General features: G+C 44.3%; 1 protein-coding gene across 4 annotated transcripts in view; it reads right to left on the bottom strand.

The window, feature by feature from the left end:
* FAM3C (FAM3 metabolism regulating signaling molecule C) overlaps positions 1 to 17654 on the bottom strand; it is a 50224-nt gene extending 32570 nt beyond the window's left edge. The window contains exon 1 of one of the 4 annotated variants that reach the window (XM_084897136.1): positions 17605 to 17654. The gene's annotated coding sequence lies outside the window, so the exon portion shown is untranslated. Of the gene's footprint in view, positions 1 to 17450; positions 17572 to 17604 lie in introns of those variants that run through there. The other 3 variants (XM_084897137.1, XM_084897134.1, XM_084897135.1) reach the window with 3 other exon arrangements.
* Positions 17655 to 26645: the final 8991 nt, after the last annotated feature.

Raw genomic sequence — 26645 nt, 5'->3', positions numbered from 1 at the left:
TTAAACTAAGCGTCACCACATTTCTAAGGTTCCCATTGGCATCTAACGGGAAACCTGTGCCTGGGTCTGTCTCCTTCGGCCGGACCATGCTGCCTCTGTGAGCGAGGCATGTCTTCCTGAACCAATACAAGGGGAACACTGCCGTCAGGTTTGTGAAGAGAAGACAATGCCTTACTCCCCTCAGTGAGTCTGCATCCATGAGGAACTCTGGATACTTGGCTACAAACTCTCCGTTTGAAGTTGAGGTCCACAGAGGTTCAGATGCTTTCCCAGTGATGGGACAAATTAACTGGAGAATGGGACTGGGAGCTGGGTCTGTGCCTCCCACTCCGGGGCTCACTCCACTCCGTAATGCCACCTACAACACTTATTTATCGTCAGGCTTTTCTTCCTCTTCATGTTTTCCATTTAAGTTTGTAAAAGAGCACATTCAGAAGTAGAGAATTACAATTTTAAATATTCCAGCAATTATTATTTATAGTGTGTATCCATCAATGAAGAAATTACCATTTGGTATTATCTTACTAACAAGAAAGAGATACTAGGAAAAGAAATCTGTGTATGTATATTTCCCTCCTAAGAAAAAAGTCAAAATAGGGGGGGGGAAATTTAAGCAAATGGAAAAGCAAGTAAATGAGTTTGACAGGAAATTTTAAAAATCAAATGGAAAAAAACAAATGACTGAAATGAATAGGAAATGCATGCCCAAGTTTAGCTGGGCAGCTAACTGCAGCCTACTCAGTCTACTGTACAGGAAAGGAATTCAAAAGAAAATTTTGATTAATGAATCACATTAAAAAAAAAATGCATTGTTATTGTCACTTCTCATCCTTTTGGCTAAGGTCAAGTATAAAAATACATCTTTATTTTAGACTGTATTTTCATAGTGATGTTTTGATGAAGTTTGACCTAATAATACATAGATTCTGCTTCAAATAAAATAATGTCCAACCCCTGAAGGACTGTGAAAGGAAGCGAGACAACAGTTTCTTTTTCACCCAGGAGCACAGGGGTGAACATCCAAGGGGTCAATGCCATTATGCGAACTCTTTCTCCTGACCTGTCTACCCTGTTTTAAGAAAACATCAACAGAATGAATGCTGAACTGAGCATTATTGATTGATTTCCTTTGTCAGTTATCTGAACACCTTCTACATAATAGGAAAAGTCACTTAAGTGTAAGTGGAATCTAATGAACAAATTAAACTGACGAACAAAATAAATCCAGAGACATGGAAGCATGGATCAGACTGACATATCTCAGAGGCAAGGGCAGCGGAAAGAGATTAACCAAAGTATTTATATGCATATATAACCCATGGACATGGACACAGAGTATAGTGTGGGGAAGGCCTGGGCGGGTCAATGAGGAAAAATGGTACATCTGTAATACTTTCAACAATAAAGATAAGATAAATATTTTAAAAAGTCAATGTTCTATATCTGTTTAAATTACTTAGCCACAGGCTTGGATAATGCCAAAAGGAAAGAAGAGATTCTGAAATATCCACAAACCATCTCATAAAAGCAGAAACAAACAAACAAACAAACAAAAAAACCCTTGGCTTTTCACATGAAAAACCCAAGTGGTTACAAATCCCCTTTTGACTTCTAGGAAAAATGGATACTGTGCTCACATGCCTTTCCTCCCAGCTAAAGCTCCAAAGTAACTTCACTCTTATCCCAGTGTGGCCCAGGGAGCTTTCTTTGAAAGTGTGATAAGCAGTTGGGCAAATAAATACACTTCCTGTTCCTTTTACTGTTTCCTTTACCTGCTAGGGGGTCACTCTGTAAGATTAAAGTCACTGCCCCATCTGCCTGCTATCTCTTTGCACTGCCTAGCAGGCCTGCTTCCAACCTGATCACTGGTAAGACTGCAATTATAAGCAACTACAACTGTCTTGCTGAATTCATGTTTCCCATTAAATTTATCAGAGAGGAACACTTGGTAAAATCTCAAAATTAAAGTCTTATCAAATGTCAGTCATAACACAATTTTAATTAGTTTGCTTAAGAAACAAATCAGGCCTGGCCAGCATGGCTCAGTGGTTGAGAGTCGACCTAAGAACCAGGAGGTCACAGTTCGATTCCCGGTGTACATCAATCCCTAGTGTGGGGAGAGCAAGAAGCAGTCAATCAATGATTTGCTCTCATCATCGATGTTTCTCTCTCTCTCTCTCTCCCTCTCCCTTCCTCTCTGAATCAATAAAAATATTTTTTTATAAAAAGAAGCTAATTAATTATGTAAGAGAGTAAATGAGCATAAGATAAGGAAAGATTATTGAACATATCTAACAGCAAATCCAGGAGCATTGGTTTACGATGCCTTAATTCAAACTTGTTCCTAACTTGTCTTCTTAAGAGGACATTTAAAAAACAAGGAAAACATGCCCAGGCCAGGTAGGTCAGTTGGTTAGATCATTGTTCCCATCCACCAAGGCTGCAGGTTTGATTCCCTATCAAGGCCAAGAAGCAGCCAATGAATGCTTAATTAAGTGGAACAACAAATCAGTTTCTCTCTCTCTCTCTCTCTCTCTCTCTCTCTCTCTCTCTCTCTCTCTCTTTCTCTCTCTGAAGTAAATAAATAAGTAAAAAACAAAAAGTAAGTAAATACAAGGAAATTCATTACACATAATTATCTTGGGGGGAGAGGGGGGGGCAGCAAAAACTTAATGGGATCTTGTATAAACCTGAGGCTGAGCCTCCAGCCGAATTAAGTCCAGAGAAAATGAACACCAGGGTAAGAAGCCTCTGCTAGAAACTCCAATCTCTGTAATCCAGAAGCTACAGGTAAAATAATTTATAATTTTTCGTGTATGCTCATTAAAAGGTAGAGATAAAAATTAGATCCATTTACCACAACTAGAATATTGATGGTATGGAACAATATTTTTAGGGCGGATTACAGCAAAAACACAAAAAGCAACACTGACAGTACATTTGTGAAACACATACAGGCCAAAACAACAAGTTTTTGAGTGTTGTAGATAATGACTAAGCCAAACCCTGTTACTGACATGTGAAGTGCACGGTCACCTGAGCCCACCGAGGGAAGGTCACCGTGACCGCCGGGCAGGGAGACACAGTTCTGGATCCACACTGACTGAGCACGTGGCCCAGCCCTGGCCTGGAGAGAGAGGAAATCAGGGCCTCCAAATGACATACTGGATTGCTTTCAATGTCTCATCATTTAAACACTTCTTTAGCCCAATTACCTACTTTCATCTAATTTAGGGAAGTTTTGTGAAAATTGGGCCTGAAAAAGCAGGTATTGTCCTAGAATCAATCAAATTCAGGAAAAGCAGACAAATACCGTACCCAGGTCAAGTAATTAATTCTTTCCTTGAGAAAATGGACTCCTGCTACAGCATGTGAATTATAAGAACACCATTCTACATAAACAAAATAAGCCATAAAAATAATCATTTACCAGGGGAAGGCCTCGGCAGTGAACACAAACCAGGTAATACGATGCAGACAGCAGAGTGATTCACACACATTCTTATTTTATGTAATCTTCCCAATAGCTCTCTAGTGAAGGTATTAGGATGGCATTATAAATGAGGTCAAGGGATTTGTCTACGGTCGTGTGAAGGGCAAGAAGCTAATATACAAACCAATCCACTTCCCTCTCACCCCAGCAGCTCACTGAGCTAGTCTGATATAAGAGCTTGTTGACAAAACTCCGGGCCAATCAATCTTGCTTTTGCAAATTGCTCTGGGAACTCCTAATCTCTGCTGCCAGCAACCACTTCAGCGATCTGACAAAATGACTTAGCATTGTGTATGAGGTCCTTCCTCAAAGACTGGAAGAACAGAAGAAAGTGAAGCACACAAACACACCCACTGATGTATTTCATTTTTTTGCTGTTGTTAATCCTCATCTGAGGATATTTTTCCACTGATTTTTTTAGAGAGAGTAGAAGGAGGGAAGGGGGAAGGGAGGGGAGGGGAGAGAGAGTGAAACATCAATGTGAGAGGCACATCACTGATGGCCTCCCTCACATGCCAGGACCAGGACCAGAGATGCGAATTAAAACTACAGCCTGGCCAGCGTGGCCCAGGGTTGAGTATCAACCTATGAACCAGGAGGTAATGGTTCCATTTCCCATCAGGGCTCAGCCTGGTATTACAGGCTCAATTCTACTACTAGTAGAGGGCATGCAGGAGGCAGCCAATCAATGATTCTCATCACTGATGTTTCTATCTCTCTTTCTCCCTCCCTTCCTCTCTGAAATCAATAAAAATATTTTTTAAGTTAAAAACACAATCAAGTATCACCTCACACCTGCCAGAATGGCTACCATCAATAAATCAACAAACAGCAGTTCTGTGAGGATGTGGAGAAAAGGGAATCCTAGAACACTGCTGGTGGGAATGCAGAGTAGTGCAGCCACTGTGGAGAACAGTATGGTGTTTCCTCAAAAAACTAAAAATAGAACTCATCTGATCCAGCAATCCCACTTCAGAGAATGCATCCTAAGAATCCCGAAACACCAATCAGAAAGAATCTGTGCACCCCTATGTTCACAGCAGAGCTATTTACAACAGCTAAGATGGAAATGGCCCAGTCCCCATCAGCAGATGAGTGGATAAAAATGCTGTGGTACATTTACACCATGGAATATTATGCAGTAGTAAAAAAGAAGAATCTCTTACCCTTTGAGACAGCATGGAGGGACCTGGAGAGCATTATGCTAAGTGAAATAAGCCAGTCAGAGAAAGACAAATATCACATGATCTCACTCATAGGTGGAATCTAATGAACAACATAAACTGACAAACAAAATAGACCCAGAGACATGGAAGCATGGATCAGACTGATATATTTCTGATAGAAGGGAGGTGAGGGCTGAGAAAAGATTAACCAAAGAACTTGCATAGCCCATGGACCCACACATTAGTGGGTGAAGGCCTGGGGGTGGGTGGGAGTTGGGCAGACAGGGGTTAATGGGGGGAGAATGGATGACATCTTTAATACCATCAACAATAAAAATACATTTTTATAAAGCTTATACTCCATGAGAAACAATATCATGAATCCTCTTCCGAAAAAGGAAAAACAATCTTCCCTTCCCACAGGAAGCTGGCCATCTACAGCATATTTCGATTGAACACTTTGTTTTTCCCCAGCAGCCTTTTCACCGTCCAGCTTTCAAATCCACATAGTCACTGAGAAAACAAGGGTGTGGGTGACCTTCGCTATGCCTTTTTTTTTTTTTTTTGGGGGGGGAGGGGGGGGCAGGGAAACCTGGGGAAGAAGGGGCTCTCCTGGCAGTGAATGGAGAAAGTGACATTTTAGAAAGCCCCCATCTGAGCTACAGCAGCTAGATAAAATGCCATCCTTTTAGGAATAAAAAATGATCCAATAGAACTACAATCCCAACTTGTAATTACCTCCAGTAAAAATCCGGTTGGCAAAGGTGCCCTGCTAAATCATGCAAGTGCCCTGCGTAGACCAGCGCTGCCCCACTGTCTCGGTGGAGGGAGAGGTCACTTACACAAAAACTTTCACAGCCACAAGCTCTTCTAAAACCAAGGGCTGAGCTGAGTCAGATGCTGGTCAGAAAAAGCCCCAGGTCCTGGGGCGGGCAGCCTGCGCAGCAGCAGCAGCAGCAGCAGCAGCAGCAGCCAGGGGAGAGGACGGTCCGCAGGGGGGAGCTGAGGGGGCTTTTGGATGGGAACAGTGGGGGAAGAAAGATGGAAGGCATCTGAAGGAGCTTCCGTTGGCCATTGGCTCAGGTGAAGGGTGTGAGAGAAGGGAAGGTAGAGCTAGTGCCGGGATGGGTGCAGAGGCCCTAAGGAAGTGTTTGGTCTTTAGGACTGGGTGTGGGCAGCAGGAAGGGAAGGTCATGTGTGAGCAAGAAACAGAGGCGCCGGGGGTCTGTGGTGCCTTGCGGGGGCTGTTGGACTCTTCCCTCTGGATGATCCAGAAAGAGCCCCCTGGGAGTTCATTCCGTGGCAACACTCATCAGGAATGAGCGTCTTCCCCTGCCCCTGCCCCTGCCCCTGCCCTGCAGTCCGTTACTGACGGTCCACCTGTCATCCCAGGCTGCCGTCACTCAGTTCAGGACACCTCAGCATTGAGTTCTTGTCAAAGTCCAACCCACCAGACGGGTCACACACACTACATCCTGGGAGCGAAAGTCTTTCAGCATGGGTCACCTCAGCATGCGGATTTCCGCAGTATTGCTCCTGCAGCATGCCTCAGCTCAGGAGACCTCAAGTTCCTACCTCTCCACAAGCGAGACATCAGGTTTCTGAAATGCTTCTGTGGATCAACAAGCACTTAGTTCCAATGATTAAAAACTAAATGGGCACAGGCTCTGCTACCATCCCAAGTCTAATACACAGCTGAGCAACTTCTTCCTGACAAAGATAATTCATTTTCCAAGATGATGCCAAGGAAGGAAGCACCATGAGCAGGTGGGTTTGTGCTTCACTGCACTTTCATTAGTGTAGACAGATTTGTTCTCACCCGGATATTCTCTCCTTCGATACCCAACATACCCAAAATGGGGGCCAGGGCTCAGGTTCACTCTGACAAAAATCTGGGGCATATCCTAAGGTGACCAGATGTCCCGCTTTTGGCGGGACAGTCCCGAATTTTAACAATCTGTCCCGCATCCCACGGCGTTTTAAAAAAAAGTCCAACGCTGCGGGACAAATGGTTAAAAATCGGGACTGCCCCACCCAAAGCAGGACGTCTGGTCACCTTAGCTTAACCCTGATTATTTTCATTATATCCTAAACCAGTGGTGGGCAAGCTCATTAGTCAACAGAGCCAAATATCAACAGTACAACGATTGAAATTTCTTTTGAGAGCCAAGTTTTTTAAACTTAAACTTCTTTTAATGCCACTTCTTCAAAAGAGACTCTCCCAGGCCGTGGTATTTTGTGGAAGGGCCACACTCAAGGGGCCAAAGAGCCACATGTGGCTGGAGAGCCACAGTTTGCCAACCACGGTCCTAAATTATTCGTGAGAGGGACAGTCCGGTATCTGGTATATATGCTTATAAACGGCTTGTTGCCCTTAATGAGGATTAGGGGGAGTGATAAAGATAATTAAATGGTCAAGCCATACCCAATGTCAAAGAGGGGACTGTAATTACAAATGGAAATTACTAAAGTACAAACAAGCTGGAAATAATGTTCCTGAACTGAGCCATCAACTATCAACTGAAAACAATATGGGCCAAATGGGAGTGCCTGATAGCCTACAATATAGCTAAACTGTATTTTAAAACAGTCATCAGTACAATCATCATGACAAATATATGTCAAGTAAGGACACCTTATATTAAAGTTTATTATAAGCAAATATTTTACATAGTAAAAGGTCTGAAGAAATGTTGCATTATAATTACTTTATTTCATGGTTTCTATGCTTCCTAATAACCTTTTATCATAACAAAGAGGGGCCTGTGGCTCACTATTTTGCTGATTCTAAAGTGCACGCTACTTCCCTCATGTAACATGTTAGTCAGGATTAGGCTCACCACGTTTTTCTCTCAGTGCCATATAAAACAATGCTGGACCTTACAAACACCTTAGATTCAACAAAACATGGCATCTGTTTTTTGAAGCCCTAACTGCGATGTCACCCACAGCATGGACCCCAGGATGACCTGTGGGCTTTTTAAAATGCAAATTCCTCAGCCCTGAATCCCTAGGAGTAAAGATCAAAACTCTACGCCAAACATCCCCGGCAGGGGGTGTGCGGGAGGCAGCTGGTTGATGTTTCTCTCTCATCGATGTTTCTAGCTCTCTATCCCTCTCCCTTCCTCTCTGTAAAAAAATCAATAAAGAATATTTAAAAATAAAAAAATAAATAAAACTCTACGCCAAAAATGCCCAAAGTTAAAATTCATATGACAGGAATTTTCCTTCTCTCCTTGTGGATCCCGTCCCCCGTGGGGGTGAGGAGGGAGGCGGCGGTGAATAACGCTGGAGAACACGCTGAGGAACAGAGCAGGGAGACTCCTGACTGCAATGTTACAACGGCGTTAGAGAAGCAGTACCCCGAGGTCCGCCTGCAGTTTTTCTTCATCGACCAAAGCAGATTTTCGCTTAAAAAGTCATAATCCAGGTGAAGAAATGAAACAGTGACAGATTTCTGTAGCGGAGAGCACAGACATCCCCCAAACAGGAAACACGACAAAGTGACATTCAGTTTTGCCTGCTCCTTCTGAGTTCTACAACTGTTAACTAAACAACTGTAATACGAAAAGGTCAAGGGGGCCAAGTACATGGTGATGGAAGATGACTTGACTTTGAGTGGATGCAATGTACAGATCCTGTCTCACAGAAATGTACACTTGAAACCTTTAAGATCTTAACCAATGCCACCCCAATACATTTAATAAATGTAAACATTAGTAATCTAAACTAATTTAATCTCACACTATGCCATCCATCTAAGAGGAGAGAGATAAAAGGATAGAAATAGAGAATCCAAGATGGCTGCACAGGTAAACACCTTAACCGCAGCCGCACACAACAATTTCAATAAAATACAACTAAAATATAAAATGGACATTACCCAGAACTATAGGAAAGTCTACTGACTGGAAATTCTAAATGAGAAGCAAGGAGAAAACCAGAAGGAAGAGCGGAGGAGCTGTAAAAGCCTAAGGTACGGAGACACATGGCGCGCACGGAGAGGACGGAGCCGGAGAGGAGGGGGAGGCTGAATGCCTGGCTGGCGTTCCCTAGCGGGAAGGAGATAAAAGCTCCGGACTGTGCTGAGCCCCAGTTCTAGGTCAGACCTTGGGGACCCAGGCTCAAACAGAGGGAGCCTGGGCTGTGAGGCGGAACCTCGGGGGAGCGGCGAAAGGCAGAGCCCCAGAGTGTGCACATTGTGCTCAGAGAAGGGACGGTTGGCTGTGCCACAGGATTGCCCTGGCAGGAAGGAGACGGGGCTCCAGACTGCTCTGAACGCCACCTCCAATCCCACTTCCAACTGAACTGAACCCCAGTTCCAGGCCCATTGGGGGAGAAACTAGACTGTTTGGTAGCAGGCGAAACTCGAGGGCACCTCACTCTCAGAGGTGCTTGCAGCGAGTACTGAAGGACCCTGAGGAATACTGAGACTCAGGAGCCACATAGGGCGTGGCTGACGGAAGCCAAGGCTGTAGGCTCCACCCTGAAACTCCACCCCATCAGGGAAGCTGCGAAAATGCCGAGACAACGAAATAGATCACAAACGAAAGAAATGGAGGACAAAAAGCGACTGGATATAGAGTTCAAAACCACACTTATAAGATTGTTCAAGAATCTCCTAGAAAAGGCCGATAAAATAAATGAGACCTATGGGGATATAAAAAGGAATCAACTAGAAATAATAAGGGATCAACAAGAAATAAAGAATACATTGTCTGAAATAAAAAATATTATACAGAGTCCTAAAAACAGAATGGAAGATTGCAAGAATCAAGTCAAAGATTTGGAACATATGAGGCAGAAGACACTCCTCCGCAGAAGCAAGAAGGCAAGAGAATCCAGAAAGTTGAAGATAATGTAAGAAAACTCTGGGACAACTTCAAGCGAACCAACATCAGAATTATGGGGGTCCCAGAAGATGAGAGAGAGCAAGATATCGAAAACATACTGAAAGAAATAGTGACAGAAAACTTCCCCCACCTGGTGAAAGAATTAGACTTACAAGTCCAGGAAGTGCACAGAACTCCAGACAAAAGGAATCCAAAGAAGACCACACCAAGACAAATCATAATGAAAATTCCAAGAGCAAAAGACAAAGAGAGAATATTAAAAGCAGCAAGAGCAAAGCAGGTAGTTACCTATAAAGGAGCACCTATACGATTGTCAGCTGATTTCTCAACAGAAACCATGCAGGCCAGAAGGGAATGGCAAGAAATATTCGAGGTGATGAATAGTAAGAACCTACAACCAAAGATAATCTATCCAGCAAAGCTATCACTCATAATCGAAGGCCAGATAAAGAGCTTCACCAATTAAAAAAAGCTAAAGGAGTTCATCACCACCAAACCAGAATTATATGAATTGCTGAAGGGGGTTCTTTTGGAAGAGAAAGTAAATAAAGATAAAAACTATGAATAACAAATATGTAACTATCAACAAATGAATCTAAAAACCAAAAAAATTTTTTTTTAAATCTGATGAACAATATTAACTGGTGAATATAATAGTATTAGAGGTATGGAAGGGGAGTGAACTGACGATTCTCGGGGAAAAGCGGAGATGGGGATGTGGGAAGAGACTGAACATAAACTGTGCACCTATGGATGAGGACAATGATGGGTGGGGAAAGGGCAGAGAGTGGGGTGGGAACCTGGTGGAGGGGAGGAACGGAGGGGGGGAAAAAGAGGAACATCTGTAAGAATATGAACAATAAAGATTAAAAAAAAATAAAATGATAGAAATAAAGATATTATTGACAACATTGACAAAAATAAAACTAAATACAGTTTAACGTAAGTTGGGTCAAGAAGTATCCAGTTAATAAACTGCCACAAAAAGGGATGAGAGAGAAATTTATATACAATATAACTATCTTCATCCCATGCAGCTATTTTACATTCTATCAGGTAAGAAGCTACAGGTTCCTATGTGACTGGATGTTTAAGAGCTCCCCCACATACGGGCACGCACTTTACTCCCCTTAACCTTCGGAACTGCAAGGGAGACGTAATTCTGTCAGTCAGACCTCCCATGTGAACAAAAATAGGAGCAGAGTGATTCTGACACTGTTGTTACTTACAAATAACAGGAAAGGAGCAAGGGAAAGGCCAAATATTATGGGCATTCATTTGTGCAGCTTTTCCAGGAAGCTGCACCCGTCTGTTCCCACAGATCCCGGAGGGAAGGGACTGGACGGGGAAATAGACGCAAGCCCAGGAAAAACAGGGTGACAAAGGGAAGGTGCTTGCCTGTCAGTCACACCTGGGAACAGGTCATTGTAAGAAAGTACCTGCCTATCAGTCACACCTGGGAACAGGTCATTGTAAGAAAGTACCTGCCTGTCAGTCACACCTGGGAACAGGTCATTGTAAGAAAGTACCTGCCTGTCAGTCACACCTGGGAACGGGTCATTGGCCACAGTAGGCATGGCCAGTGCAGGGCTGGAAGATTGGAGACACTTAAACTCCTCAACAAAGGAATTTGCTCTCCTGCTTCCTGGTCTCATTCCTGGCTCTCTGGGTGGTTATGCCCCTGCATTTCGCCCGCATGTCCCACAGCCACGTGGATGCCACACACAATGGACTGATGGTGAACTAGCCTAAAGCTAAAGCGAGCCCAGCTGCACCACGGAAGGGAAACTTTGGCCACTGGCTTTACTTCTCGCTCTGCTGTCCCAGCTGCACATCCTGCAGGACTGGGTGAAAGGAAATGGGCCTTCGGAGGCCCAATGATGTAATTCCACACAAAAAAAGCTTTCTGCCACATGTCATCCTCCCACGGGGCCTCTGGAAATGCTTATACAGTGGCACCCCAAGAATCTCACGCCCACTAGCAAAGGAGAAAGGCCATTCATGCATTTCTCTGATAACAGTTCCATCTGCCCAAGGGTCCTGGATAGCTCATCAATTCTAAAAACAAACAAGAAAATCCAAACAATGCAAGTTAGCAGCCATTTGCAAAAAAAAAAAAAAAAATGTAAGCAGCTTCTAGTGTAAAATTTCCTGAAGCGATTTAATAATTCCTTTTTACTAATCACAGTTTCTCCAAAACACATTTAAAGATCACTTACTGCATATGATGGTATCGACAGGGAGTAAAATACACCTGATACCAGGATACCCCCTGTATGAACCTTGTAGAATTTAGGATGGAAATTCAGGAACTCTTTGCTGGCCATGTCTAACTTTTTCTTACTAGCACACAAAAACTCACCAGGCTTTACCGATGGATGAATGACTAAACAACATGCAGTATGTACCCGTAGCGGAGTATTATTCAGTGACAGGAAGAAAGGAAGTCCTAATATATGCCACCACATGGATGAACACGTAAAATATTGTAGTAAATGAAATAAGCCAGATGCAAATGACCCCATATTTTATGACTCCATTTACATAAAATAACCAGAGCAGGTAAATCCACAGACAGGAGGCAGGCGCTGCCGAGGGCTGGAGGAAGAAGCCGGTGGCACATACTGCTCACTGGACAAGAGGCTTCCTTTTGCAGTGAAGATGGTATTTTAGAACTAAAAAGTCATGACTGCACAACTCTGTGAATGTGCTAAATGCCACTGAAGTGTACACTTTAAAATGGTGAATTTTGTTATAGGAATTAATTTTAAAAGGAAATTGAAGAAGAAAAAACTCACCAGAGTAAAAGTAAAAGTGGAATAATTATAAACAGCAGATGAAAAAGTTAGATTAGAAATAAGGAAAATGTAATGTAAGAACAATTTCAAGCAAGAAAACTGTGGAAACTCAGAGGTACTGAAACACTTAATTTCCTCTTCTGAAAAATCAGCAGACTATATTTTAGGAGCTGAATAAAAATCCGAAAACCTTGTCAAGTTTCTAGATCTTGGGAATCCTGTCCAATCTCCCCAATCAGATTAAGAGAACAAGGCAATGCATGATATTAAGTAAATTGGTCAATGCCATTCACAAAGTAAGGAAATGCAGAACTATAGTTTAAAATCCAGATTATCTGATCCCAAAGACAGAATCCTTTGGGACTAAGCTCGAGATGAATCTCTGCTAGTGTACTAAGCTCTGAGCTAAGCTCGAGATGAATCTCTGCTAGTGTACTAAGCTCTGAGCTAGATGAGTTTTTGTGAGACCTAAGACCAAAATATTTTGCTTCTTGGATCTTGCCCCTTTCAACTTTAGGCAATGGTATAAAATAGGGAAAGAGAGCCTGACTTACTGCCTCAGAAAAGGTACCTTTGTGAGGGACCATACTGTCTTATGCATAATTACTGGCGCATAGCAGGAACTCTCACATTTTAAACACAAGTTTTTTAAAACACTGAGATGCACCATTTAAGACCTAAAATATGTGGTAAAAATAGAAGATTCTTATGACTCATATGATCGTCAGTCAACAGTGAACACTACTTCTTTTTGCATTTAACAGTCTCTTAGCTCTTTGACCCTCCCTCCAATTGCCTTTTCCTTTTCAATGTAGCTTCATTAATTATGAAAAGAACTAGTTAGCAATGCTTTAGGTAGCAATCCATATTAAAATTCTGTAATAAAACACCCGTGAAGTTTATTTTGAAAGTCACTTTAACCCAGCGGTGCTAATTCTTCATTTAGCTTCCTTTTAAAACAGAAGCCCCTACAATGGGGATTTGGGGGAACCTGGGGAGTGTCCTTTTCTAAAAAGTTCACATGGAGACAGATGATTACTAGAATTAGTGGGGTGATCACACTGTCAGTAATAAAAATGTCAAGTCATTATACTGAACATCTAAAACTAATATAGCCAATATAAGATTGTATACTCAAAAAAATCAAAAGTCCTATTTGTAGATTGTAGAGAGATCCATGGGTTGAGAATTACTGCATTGAACTTTCTTACGAGGGGACTGAGGAGGGGGGGAGAGAAAGAGAAACATCAATTTGTTGTTCCCCCATGTATGTATGCATGCATTCATTGGTTCTTTTTATTTATTCTTTTTTTTTTTAAATCCTCACTCGAGGATATCTTTCCACTTATTTTTAGAGAGTGGGAAAAAGAGAGGGAAAAGGAGAGAGAAATATCGATGTGAGAGAAACACATCTATTGGTTGCCTCCTGCACTGAACCCAACCAAGGTATGTGCCCTTGACCAGAATTGAACCCGGGACCCTTCAGTCCAGAGGCTGACACTCTATCCACTGAGCCAAATTGGCTAGTGCCACTGGCTGATTTCTCTATGTTCCTTGACCAGAAATATCAAACCCATAACCATCTATCTGGAAGACGCTCTAACCAACTGAGCAACATGGCCAGGGCTGAATTTTTTTTTCTTACTATCAATAAATGCTAGTTTTTAATGTGATAAGAAAGCATTACACAAAATGTGTGAAACAATGCTTCTAACCCCTGTATCAAAAGGAAGGGATGGTGACTTAAGAGACTGGGCAGCCTTTAAAAGTGGTACAGCAAACGGTAAGCCCAAAGCCGGCCGCTGACTCTGCTAATTTCGTGTTGAGTGGCCTGTTATTAACTTTTTTCTTGTCTTTTCTTTTCTTAATATATTTTATTGATTTTTTACAGAGAGGAAGAGAGAGAGAGAGTTAGAAACATCGATGAGAATCATCAATAAGCTGCCTCTTGCACACCCCCTACTGGGGATGTGCTAGCAAACAAGGTACATGCCCTTGACTGGAATCGAACCTGGGACCTTTCAGTCTGCAGGCCGACGCTCTATCCACTGAGCCATACCAGTTTCAGCTTAACTCTTTATTTTCTAAGTTAAATGGAGATCGCTTGGGACTCTCCAAGGCCCATGTGAATAGTCATGTGCCACTTAATCATGTCCTACCACCTGGTGACGTAGCATAGGGGATAACGCCTTGTACTGTGTTTCTAGGTGGTAGGAATTTGTGTGTTAATGATGGAGCAGGTTCTGGAAAGTGCGTCATTACTCAATTCTGTCCTTGGGTGAACATCAGAGTGCACTTACACAAAACTAGATGGTCCAGCTACTACACCCCCGGGCTGTGTGGTATGACTTATTGCCCTAGGCCAGTGGTCAGCAAACCACGGCTCGAGAGCCACATGTGGCTCTTTGGCCCCTTGAGTGTGGCTCGGCATTAGAACCACTTCAAAATAGACTGGCCCGACTTCTGCGTGTGGGTTACGAAGTTTCGATTGCACTGTATCTGCGCACCCACACGTGGTATTTTGTGGAAGAGCCACATTCAAGGGGCCAAAGAGCCGCATGTGCTCTCGAGCCGCGGTTTGCCAACCCCTGGACTAGGAAAGTGCCCAGGCAAGGCCCAGCTGTGAAGTAAGGCAGGCTGCTGGTGCCAGTGCTGGCTCTTGGTCCTCTTATTGACAAGTATGAGGCCGTAGTAGGAAAACTGCGGCTCTCGAGCCACATGTGGCTCTTTGGCCCCTTGAGTGTGGCTCTTCCACAAAACACCAAGGCTTAGGCGAGTCTATTTTGAAGAAGTGGCGTTTGAAGAAGTTTAAGTTTTAAAAATCTGGCTCTCAAAAGAAATTTCAATCTTTGTACTGTTGATATTTGGCTTTGTTGACAAATGAGTTTGCCGACCACTGTCCTAGGCTACAAGCTATAGTACAAAGCTGCAAATCCAGCACCAGAGAAAATGATGCCATCAAGAGATGCAGTGAACATGAGACATACAGGTTGCTGCAGGTGCAGTGTAGCATACTGCTGTACAGCCAACTTTTTAATAAGTGAAAAGACCACACTCTAAAATGATTAAAAAGTATAGGACAGTAAATACATAGACCAGTCACATATTTGTTTCTTATAATTAGCAAGTATGATTTACTGAATATACACACAGTTGACCTTTGAACAACACTGGTTTGAACTGTGAGGGTCCTCTTCTATGCAGATTTTTTTTTTTTTTTTTTTAAGAAATACAGTCAGCCAAGATCGGTTTGGCTCAATGGATAGAGCGTTGGCTTGGGGACTGAAAGGTCCGGGGTTCGATTCCAGTCAAGGGCATGTACCTTGGTTGTAGGCATATCCCCAGTGGGGGTTGTGCAAGAGGCAGCTGATCGATGTCTATCTCTCATCGATGCTTCCAACTCTCTCTCTCTCCCTTCCTCTCTGTACAAAATCAATAAAATATATTTTTAAAAAAAGAAAAGAAATAGTCAGCCCTTCACATCTGGGTCTTCAACTCACTGTGGACTGAAACAGTGTATCTGATCCACAGCTGTCAATCCGCAGTGGGAGGAATCTAGATGGGAAAGCTGACTGCTGAAGGCAAGACTGACACCTGACTGACACCTGGATTTCCCGCTGTGCAGGACTGGAGGCCCCCAGGCCCAGCTGTTCAAGGGCCAACTGTACCTGCTTTTCCGTGACTGTCAGCCCAGGTCAGCTGACACCAGCACCACCTCAGACAGTTGAGCAATGCCTTGTACTATGTCACGAGTGACAGGAATTTATGTTTTGTTGGTCCTCACCTGAGGATATTTTCTCCATTGATTTTTTTTTTTTTTTTTTTTGAGTAGTGAAAAGGAGGGTTGGAGGGACAAGAGGAAAAAAATATATGGGTGAAACAGATCCATGGATTGGTTGCCTCCTGCCCCCACCCCGAGGAGGGTGGTGGAGATGGAACCTCTGCATTGAACCTGCAACCCAGGTATGTGCCCTTGACCCCAATCCAACCCGCCACACTCTGGTGCAGGCCAACCCTTCCCTGCACAAGCCCTCGCTCTATCCATTGAACCCACCTGCCAGGCCAGGCCAGGACATTTTTCAGCTCCATCATACTCTTCTGAGATGTAGGTCTGTAGGTGACTGAATCGAATGACTGTCACAGTCATGTTTCCCAAAACTTGGAAAACAGGATAGCACTAATCCCTAAGGTGGTCAAGGGTCCAAGGGGGTACAGTAAGGGGTATAGTACAGGATCCACATCAAACACCCCCACCTCAGGGAGTTCATTTTTTCTTTGTAAAATTGGGAATGAGAGGTAAAGGGGCCTAGTCTTTGGGTTCTAAGAAACAAGTGTGCCTACGAAACAAACTTGGCACAATACCTAGTAAGCAGTCTAACAGTATCTAGTATCATTGTATCCTTATGTTTTCTTTTTACTAAATAAAAAGAAACAAAGAAGAGGTTCTGTCCATTAGATGGTGGTCATGCGTTATATATAAAATAAAAATAATACTAAGTAAATCAAAGGCAGATGAAACCACACACACACACACACACACACACTCACACACACACACCCCACACAGCAGGATCTCTCAATACCAAGCCGTCCATCCATCCCTGATGTCATTTAGAGCTGGGAACGGTGAGGCCAGGTAACAACTGGGTAAAAGGAGGAGGAAGAGGAGGAGGAGCACATTCACCAAGGACACCCTCCCAACCCCAAAGGGCTGGGTGGCTCAGAAATAAAAGTACCTCTCACTTCAGACACTAGAACTTTACAAGTGAGCTACACCGGCCTCCACAGAGCTCCCTGGACAGCAACTCCATCTGCTCCGAACACTCAGCCCACAATGCCGCCCCCGGCCGAGCCCCGCCACCCCCTGCTCCCCGCGCCCCGCGCCCCGCGCCCAACCCAGCGCCCGGCCCCCGCGCCCGGTGCGGCGCCGCCCCCTCCGCGGACCCGGGCGGGACGCCGGCAGCGGAGCCCGCGCGGGTAGCGGCCCGGGGCCAGCCTCGCCCCGGCGCCCGGTCCCGCCCGGCGATCGGCGGCGGCAGCCCGGGACGGGGGGGGGGGATGCAGGGGAAGCCGGCGCTCCCGCCCCTCCCGCCATCCCCCTCCCCGGCCGCGTCCCTTCCCTCCGCCCCGCCGCTCTCACCGGCCTCCCGCCCGCCGCTCCGCCGCCCGCGCCGCCCTCCGGCCGCCCCGCCGTCAGTGCTGCCCGGGCCGCCGCCCGCGCTCCTCCGCTTCCTCCCTCCGCCGCCAGCCGCGCGCTCCGCCGCTTCCTCCGAGCGCCGCCAGCCGCCACGCACCCGCCAGTGGCCGGGAGGAAGCCAGCCGCCGCCGGGCCTCCTCCCCCGCCCCGCCGCCGCCGATGGGCCCCGCCGCCGGAGCCGCGCACGCCCCCTGGCGGTGGAGGACCGCGCGGCGGCGGCGGGGGGAGGGGCCGCGGAGGGAGGGGCGGCGGCCACGTGGGAGCCTCGGCGGCGCCCCCAGCGGGGGTTGGGGGGGAGGCAGGGGAAGGGGCGGGATGTGTCCCGTTTCCTTGACCCCTTAAAAGCTGGCCACCTGTCCTGAACATGCCACCTGGCCGCAGAACTAGAACTCAGGTGACCTTAGTGACCAGATTTTAAGCTGGACACACACCATTGGGGGGGGGGGGGGTTGGTTCTTGATTAAAAATTTGGTCTATAGGGAGCAACAAAAATTTTCATAGAAAGCAAAAATAGTATTGTAATATATTTTTTAGAATTTCAACATAAGTACAATTTACAAATATAAATAAAAACTTATGTATAGTATTATTTTATTCTTTGGCATATTTCTCATTCGAGTGAATTCTAACAACTGATCAACAATGCGAACTTTGGTAAGCAGTTCTCAATAATCAGTTCTCAACAATTATTTGTTATTATTAAAGTTTAACATTATAAAATTAACAAAAATAATACAAAACTCATACCCTGGCTAAATAGCCACATGGCCACCGAAAACTGTATATTCCCTTCCCGTTCTCCTGCCGTTCCCTAGCTTGTCGTGCATTTTTTCCAAAATTCAGGACTTTTTTAAAACGCCAAGGGACTCGCGACAAATTGTTTAAAATCGGGACTGTCCCGCCAAAAGCAGGACGTCTGATCACCAAGGAGAAAGTAGGGTGTGTGTTGCACATTATTTTGTTTCAACTTATTTAACAAAATAACAGAACTGTTTTTCTCCTCTACACACATTCTTTCCACATAACTAGGGAATCTAGCCAAACCCCACCGAACAAAACCTGACCTGAGCACACCACATTATTTCATGATTCATATCCATAGTGCAGAAAAATTAATAACTATTAACTGCCATTGTTAACTAGTATTAAGTAATATATCAAGATAGTACTTGGTTGTAGGAATTGAGTGGCATTAAAGAAATAATAGGGGTTTGACTGTAGTAAGGACTCTACCAAGTCTTAGTTTTTCTCCTAGAACTTTGGTCTGCAAACTGCGGCTCTCGAGCCATATGCCCCTTGAGTGTGGCTCTTCCACAAAATACCACGGCCTGGGTGAGTCTATGTTGAAGAAGTGGCATTAAAGTTGGCTCTCAAAAGAAATTTCAATCGTTGTATTGTTGATATTTGGCTCTGTTGACTAATGAGTTTACCGACCACTATCCTAGAAATATAAAACGCAAAAGCTACAGAAGAACGAAGCATCCTGGAGTTTGCCTTTCATGGTAGGGGAAGGAAGCAAGAAATGCATTCTGAGCGCCTTCTTCATGCCAGACCCTTTCATTCAATGGCCACAACCCACCCAGAGTAGATATTATTTGTGTAACCTTTGAACAAATCAATAGCCAAGACTCCAAAACTGAGCTTAAATAACTTGCTCACAAAGACAGTGTAGTGAGTTGTGAAGTCGGAATCCCAGCCTAGCTCCATCCATCTCTAAACAGGGCACTTTGTTTCTTACCAAAAAGCACATTTACCGGACACATGCCTCCCCTAGACCCCGTGTCCCAGGGAGAGAATGGATGAAGCCTCTTGAGGAGGGAGGGTCAGGCCGTATTTGTGAGAGCTTTTTGCTCCATAACTGAAGTGGCCTCTATGAAAATGGCATAGACTGTATTCTTACAGCGCCACACCCGAAGCAATTCCTGGGCTGAAAATGTGTTCAAAATATGTCACATGTCATATGTCAATGACCGTAATATATAGTTTAGAACTCTTCAGTGAGGTTAATAACAGTGGGTCACAATGAACATGTTCTTGTGGATTCACTGAAATAGAGGGGTGGGGGGAAGGCAGCGATCGTAGCACAAGTTGAGGATAAGCGTTGGTTGTTTCATGAAGCATTTGTAAATATTAGGTATGGGGGGGTGTCTGAGTTACAATGTAAAGTAATGTTTCTTGCCATGTTTAAAAGTTGGTAAATCACGTCTTTAGAACACCTGTTCATCAGACAACTGTTTCGCCTACCTTTTAACTTGGCAAGAAGCGGGGGAGGAGGCGGCGGAAGTAATCAGGATTAGTGACTAAACTGAATACCACCTCACCTCTCCGCAGCTCCAGGAGGTTTGGCTCAAACACGTGCTGCTCTGTTACGTAACAGATCCTGGTGATGTACATGTTAAAGCCAATATTTATAGTATGCTTACCGTGTGCCAGGCCCTTCTCTAAGCACTTTACATATGTTGACTCTCTTACTCTCACAGTAATTCTGTAAACACAGAGGGGGAAAGTGTGCCACTGATCAGGAAGCTGCCCAAGGCATTTCTGCCAGTCCCCGGTGGAGCCAAGATTCAAACCCAGATGTCCAGCCTCAAAGCCCAGTCCTTGTATATATTTGAAAAGGAAATCCATCCTGTCTTCAATGGGTGCAGCGTTTTATATGAAACGATAATTTATACTACATTATTTTCCCCCGAAGGATTGTCTAATATTGTTAAATACAAAATTTGTATGAAAAGCCTCAGAATTTTAATTGGACCCATTCTCAGGCAGACTATCCCGTTTGCCATCAGACTTCTGTCTATCTGGTAATAGATTGTCGGCAAATATGGTCACCAACAATTCCTCCCATTCCTGTAAGCTCAGGCCACGTTTACCCTCCAGAGGTGGAGCCTGCCCCGCCTCCTCCTGGGCTCAGGCTGGTCCTGGGACTTGCTGTGACCCACAGAAGGAGCGCCTTGTGCATGATGCTGTGTGACTTCTGGGCTTTGCAGCTTTCATCTCACTGTCGTGGGACCTGGGATCCAGTCACCGTGTAAAGAAACTCAGACTAGTTTACTGAACGAGGAAAAACTACATGAGGAGAGACATGGAGAGCTGCTTAGGCCAAACCATTCCAGTCACCCCAGCCGAGGCACCAGCTGCGGGAGTGACCGCATCTTTGTATGAGTACGCCCGCCCCAGGGAAGTTCCTCGCTGAATGCACCACATGAGTGACTCCAAACAATAATAAATGGGGACTGCCCTGTTAAGACTAGCCAGCCTGCAGAATCTTTTTAAAATGTTTTTATATATTAGAGAGAGAGAGAGAGAGAGAGAGAGAAACATCGGCGAGGGAGAAACATTAATTGGCTGGCTCCTTTGCGTCCCCTACTGGGGAGCAAGCCTGAAACCCCAGGCTGGAAATCCAACTGGTGACCCCTCCATACGTAAGAGAACACTCAACCAACTAACAACCATGCCGGCCAGGGCAGCACACAGAACCTTGAAAGATAATTGTTGTTGTTTTAAGTGGCTAAATGTTGTGGTAGCTTTTTATAGAGCAACTGGAGGTCCGATGCTCGAAATTCAGGCAAGGGGCTCAGCCCTTGCGATGGAGGCTTCAACCTGAAGGTTGTTTGAAAGGTCATCGTGTCTAATTAGCATATTACACTTTTATTATTATAGATACATCACTGAGACTTGGAGGGCAGTGTTTGGGGGTGAAGGGAAAAAGCTGACCAGACCTGGGAGTAGGGTATAGGGTTACTTTATATCAAGCAGGTTTCTATTGGGTTATAAAGTTAAGCCTCTACACAGATGGTCAGAAATGTGCCTCACTTTTATTTATTTATTTTTTTAATATATTTTAATTTATTTTTTAAAGAGAGGAAGAGAGAGGGATAGAGAGTTAGAAACATCGATGAGAGAGTCGTCAATCAGCTGCCTCTTGCACACCCCGCACTGGGATGTGCGTGCAACCAAGGTACATGCCCTTGACCGGAATCGAACCTGGGACCTTTCAGTCCGCAGGCCGATGCTCTATCCACTGAGCCAAACCACTTTTGGCTGTGCCTCGCTTTTAAAGAACAGCAGGGGAGACACAGAGTTTGAATTATAAAAACAAGAGTCAAAGTGTCAAATCTGATCCCATATGCTGAGTTAAATATTTAAAGAATTAAATATGAAGGGTGTGGTTTTAAAACTTGTCCAGAATGCTCACAAAAGTGTGCCTTCAGCCCTCTCACAGGCCATCTAACCTGTGGGTGTAAGATATGGAGCAATGGTGGTACTACGCTCCTCCCGCCAACCCCTCTCCTGCCAAGCCAGGCCAGTCAGCGCATGAGCCGAGCTGCATCCTTGGTGTCTATGTGGACTCCACATCTCCCAGCTTCTCTGTTTTTGGAGCTTGTGTTGGCCTCGTGAGCCAACTGGACTTCTGCCTAAAGGCCGCACCCTAAATTCCTCTCCTTTCCCTCATCCTCTGCTTTTGTTGTGGAGAGAGGCTCAATTGCCAGGTTCCGTGTCCCAGGCCTTTCCCATTCTATTGTCCTTTATGTGGGAGTCCTGACCTTTGTTCTTCATGACCCACTATTTATATATCTTCACTGATTTCAGTGAAGAGAGAGGGAGAGAGAGATAGAAGCATCAATGATGAGAGAGAATTGTGGATTGGCTGCCTCCTGCAAGCCCCCTACTAGGAGTGGAGCTCAAAGCCTGGGCATGTGCCCTTGACGGGAATCGAACCCAGGATCCTTCAGTCCACAGGCCAATGCTCTATCCACTGAGCCAAACTGGCTAGGGCCGTTACCCATGTTATCGAAGAAAGTGTGATGGATCAAGAGAGACCTCGAAATGTCTCAAGTGAATGCCTGCACTCAAACTCAAGTATGCAATAAAGTACCCTTGAGGCTACCATACAATATTGTCTGTACCTTAAATAGCAGACTCTGCAACAATACAGTGTACATTAGTGGAAGAGAAGGCTAATATTTATGGTGAAGGAATAGGTCTTTGGAGGAAAAATACTCCTCATTCCCGTCAGGGCTAACATCCCCAAATCAGCTATAGAACTAGTTAGGGGGGGTTTCTCAGTTTTGGGGTTACTAAGACCCATTGTAACATGCTCTTTTGGGGTTTAGCTATAAACATAAACCTTTGTTGGTTAATAGTTTTTATTTTTTTTTTAATTTTTTTTTTAATGAACATGTAAGGGTAAAATAGTATGGCTTAAAAAGTTGAAATAGCCGAAACCGGTTTGGCTCAGTGGATAGAGCGTCAGCCTGAGGACTGAAAGGTCCCAGGTTCGATTCCGGGCAAGGGCATGTACCTTGGTTGCAGGCACATCCCCAGTAGGGGGTGTGCAGGAGGCAGCTGATTGATGTTTCTGTCTCCTGATGTTTCTAGCTTTCTATCCCTCTCCCTTCCTGTCTGTAAAAACTCAATAAATAAAATAAAAATAAAAAAGTTGAAATAACCACAGATTTCACAGCACATTTGATACATTTACTGTTTTAAATATCATCCCCAAATCTTACCATTTTAACCATTGTAAGTGTACCGTCCAGTAGTATTAAGCACATTCAGGTTTTTATGCCTCCGGAACTACCTTCCATCCCTAGAACTTCTTCCATCTTTAAAAACTGAAACTGAGTCCATTAAACAATAACTCCCAATTCCCCTGTCCCTCCAGCCCGTAGCAACTACATTTCTATTTTCTGTTTCTATGAATTTGACTGCTTTAGCTATCCCATATTAGCAAAATAGTGTAAAAGCTGGGATGCCCAACAGATTTCATAACACCATATTTGATGCATAAGCAACACAGACCATACGAAATAAGTGGTTTAACTTACAATGAAACATATCTAAGATACAATGAAATTATAATGAATGTATCTTTGCACAGAGAATGACTCTAGTTTTCCATCTATCACTGTTTTTCTAGCAACAGAGAAGATAATTTTAGGTATCATAAAAATTGATTTTTAAAAAATAATATCTTGTGGTTCTACACTTTAGGAGATACTGTTTTGGATTAACTCTTAACAGATCTTTCAATGTGGGAAAATTTGGCATTTTTGTCTTGGTTATAAATCATAATAAATAATATACTGAATATGGGAACCCACATCAAAAATATGTATTGGAATCATGACAACAGAAAAATTTCCCTTTCCCTGAAATTATGTACAAGTGTGTATTATAAAAATATTTTCAAGATAACTAGTGGTTTCTTTGGAAGAATCATTTCTTTTTTGTCTTTAAAATATTACTTCCTAGAAATATTTTGGACTCGTCATCATAATATTAAAAAAAAAAGAAAAAGAAACTTTTTTGAAGCCTTTTATGATACTGTTACTTGTTTGTAATACCAGGGAAAAAATAAGGAATCAGCCTACACACACCTACACACACACACACACACACACACACACCTTGCATATATATCTTTATACATAAAAGGCTAATATGCTAAGTGCCCCTCCCACTGTCCGAATGGTCACTATGACATGCACTGACCACCAGGGGGCAGATGCTCAATGCAGGAGCTGCCAAACTGCAGTGACTTGGCAGCAGCGGTTCTTGGGTGATGCACCCCGAGACTAGAGAGGAGGGAGCCCAGTTCCTTGCAGGCCATGCAATTCCACCTTTGTCCACGGGTTGTGTTGTTGCTGGAGCACGGTTGGCCCTGAATCTGGTTTACTGCACACTTGCGTTTGCATTCCACACCCTGTAGGAGAGCAGCTGTGCAGAGTGCCCTTTCACACCCCGGGACCCCTCGGGGGATGTTGGAGAGCTGGTTTCAGCCCAATCCCCACAGGACAGGCTGAGAGACTCCACCTGCCAGAGGGACCCCGCTCACTTCACAGATGCTGGGGAGGGACCACAGTAGGTTGCTCCAGAGCCTGTCCGGCCCATCTCACCCAGTCCCACCCTGCTGGCCACCATCTAGTTAATTTCCTTTTAATGTGCACAAGTCTGTGCACTGGGTCACTAATATATGTAGATGATATAGATACAGATACAGATATAGATATAGATATAGATATAGATATAGATAGATTACAAAGATTGTATAAGGTATCTTATAAAATATACTAGAGGCCTGGTGCCTGAAATTTGTGCACAGGAGGGGGGTCCCTCAGCCTGGCCTGCACCCTCTTGCAATATGGGACCCCTTGGGGGATGTCCGATTTAGGCCCAATCCCACAGGGATTCCTGCCTGCCTGCCTGCCTGCTTGCCTGCCTGCCTGATCACCTCGTACCGCCTCTGCCTCGGCCCCTGCCACTGCGGCTTCATCCAGAAGGACATCTGGAAGGTCGCTCAGCTGTCCAGCCTAATTAGCATATTATGCTTTTATAATTATAGATATTTATCCTCAAGAGAAAATACATTCTTACTGCTACAAAGAAAATAGAAAAATGTGACTACACCCTAGACTAGGGGTGTCGAACTCAATCAGAGAAGGGGCCAAAATCTAAAATCCAGCCTAAATCGCGGGCCGAATGGTTTACTGAACAGTCATAAACTGACAATGTCATAAACTGACAGCGGAGTGCAGTGATGACAGCGCGGTGCGGGCCACATTGCAAGGCCTGGTGGGCTGGATTTGGCCCGCAGGCCTTGTGTTTGACACATGTGCCCTAGACATTCAAATAATTCTAATTAAATGGATGAAAATGCCTCACATTAATTCATCTGAAAACACTTCTTTCCACATGCCATTACAAACAAGTTCACCAGAACACTCTGAGAGGAAGCAACTGAGAAAAGTTTATGTTTTCCTAAAACATAATTGTTTCAGTCTGTGTCTTCAGTTCTTGTTTAAGAAATGATTACGGGAATCCTTTAGTCTAAGCACAAAAGGATTCACTGACACTGTGGTATTTTTATTAAACATTATGACCTCTGGTTACATTAAATGAAAATGCATTGTTTGCTTTGAAAGGCAAAGCAGTAGAAGTATGGGTAACAAAATATTATCCAACTAGAGGCCAGTGCATAAAAATTTATGCATTGGAGGGGGGTTCCCTCATCTCAGCCTGCCCCTCTCACAGTCTTGGAGCTTTCAGGGGTGGGAGGTGGCCTGGCATTCAGGGGAAAGCAGTGCTCCATCACACCTCTGCTGCTGCCACTGCCTGCAGCACAAGCCTTGGCTGTCCCTGGTTACCTGAGCCTTGGGCAGCTCTGGGCAGCTGGGCAGCCACCATCTAAAGCTGACCTGCGCCTTAGACCAGCTCTGGACAGCTGGGGGGCTGAGGGTACTGGGGGATTCTAGAGGCAGGCCCGTGGAGCAGCCGGACCCGCCTGAGGGTAGGCCTGGCTGTGTTGCACACTTTCCACCCTGATGGGGCTGAGGGGACTTGGCACTGCCATCTTGTGGCTGTGGATGCTGCCATCTTTGAGGGCAAGACAGTCAATTAGCATAGTTCCTCCTTATTGGCTGTGGGCACTGCCATTTTGTGAGGTGTGACAGTCAATTAGCATATTCCCTCTTTATTAGATAGGATTGATAGTATTGCATTAAGACCTGCTCTTTAGTCTATTTCATAGTCACTTAAGATAATTCACCAAAACTCCATGAGGCAAAATCCCATGTGGTTACAGTGGGTCTAAGAAATATACAAGCAAAACAAAGAAAAAAAAAAAAAATCTCCATGCATGGTTGCCATCTTTGTGTGCTCTTTTCATGAAGTTTTATATACAGGATTAAGTTTGTTGAAATGTTTTCTTAATATTGCTCATTTCAATATCACCTGTCCAGGGGATTAGATGAAAACATTGGAATTCCAGAAAATTCCATTAACTTTAAAATCTTACAGGATGCATGATTTGTGCAAAGCTGCATGTGCAAAGTCTTTCCTTGATATACCTGCAACCTAGATAGGTAAGAGGAATCAGGTTACCTGTCCAATTTCTTTAACTGGATTGTCAATTTTAGGTCAATTTCCATGACAGTTTCTTCATTTCCCCTCTCCCGCCAAAGGCACCACATCTGAGCCACTCAGACCTTATATCATGGTCAAATATGAAAGGGTATTTATGAGTCCCTACGTTATTCATTTTATTTTGAAACATTTCTTGTAGACTGCTGCGGTCTTACTGAGGTTTGGTACATATTTTTAAGTGTAATTTATTTACCCAGAGAAGTCCTGCTC

Source organism: Pipistrellus hanaki (genome assembly GCF_964339955.1).
Source record: "Pipistrellus hanaki genome assembly, chromosome: 10".
NCBI classification, from domain to species: domain Eukaryota; kingdom Metazoa; phylum Chordata; class Mammalia; order Chiroptera; family Vespertilionidae; genus Pipistrellus; species Pipistrellus hanaki.
Note: the sequence above shows the minus strand (reverse complement) of the source record. Positions and strands in the feature narration are given on the sequence as shown.